Source organism: Arachis ipaensis, chromosome B07 (assembly GCF_000816755.2).
Source record: "Arachis ipaensis cultivar K30076 chromosome B07, Araip1.1, whole genome shotgun sequence".
NCBI classification, from domain to species: domain Eukaryota; kingdom Viridiplantae; phylum Streptophyta; class Magnoliopsida; order Fabales; family Fabaceae; genus Arachis; species Arachis ipaensis.
In genome coordinates, this window is record NC_029791.2 from 83124283 (window position 1) to 83124529 (window position 247).

Below are 247 nucleotides of genomic sequence, written 5' to 3' on the forward strand. Positions count from 1 at the left end.
CAATGCTCTGAAGGCTCCATGAGAGCCCACTGTCAAGCTATTGACATTAAAGAAGCGCTTGTTGGGAGGCAACCCAATTTTTATTTATCTAATTTATCTAATCTTGTTCTTTCATGTTTTATTAGGTTCATGATCATGTGGAGTCACAAAATAAATATAAAAATTGAAAACGGAATCAAAAACAACAGAAGAAAAATCACACCCTGGAGGAAGACCTTACTGGCATTTAAACGCCAGTAAGAAGCAT